Source organism: Fragaria vesca, linkage group LG6 (genome assembly GCF_000184155.1).
Source record: "Fragaria vesca subsp. vesca linkage group LG6, FraVesHawaii_1.0, whole genome shotgun sequence".
NCBI classification, from domain to species: Eukaryota; Viridiplantae; Streptophyta; class Magnoliopsida; order Rosales; family Rosaceae; genus Fragaria; species Fragaria vesca.
In genome coordinates this window covers 11,538,556-11,539,063 of record NC_020496.1, presented here as the reverse complement: position 1 = coordinate 11,539,063, position 508 = coordinate 11,538,556, and positions in this window count along the sequence as shown.

The window sequence follows — 508 nt, the reverse complement described above, 5'->3', positions numbered from 1 at the left end:
GTTTGTATCTGAAAAGACCTATATATATACACAATTATTATCAGGTCCAAATCCTTATTTATTCAAAATGTACGGATTTTCTTAATTGACTCACTTTTATATCATATTTTCTCATCTTAACCGTTCACATTATAGGTCTATATGAGTAGATCATCTTTACAAATTTTCAGCCAAATTGATAATCGTTAAGACATTCAAAGATGTGATTTAGAACTAAAAATACGAACGGTTCAAGTTGAACAGTTTCAATTCATTCATTGACTTAATTCATTTTCGATACTTTAACGATCTTAAGATTAGCTGAAAATTTGTAAAGATAATCTACTAAAATATACCTATAATGTGAACAGATAAGAAGAAAAATATGATTGAAAAGTGGGTCAAATTAAGAAAATTTGTACCTTTTGAATAAATAAGGATGTTTGTATCTGAAAAGACCATATATATATATATACATGGATTTTCTCAGCTGCGGACGTCTACACCAATTTTTTGGTGCGGATTTCTA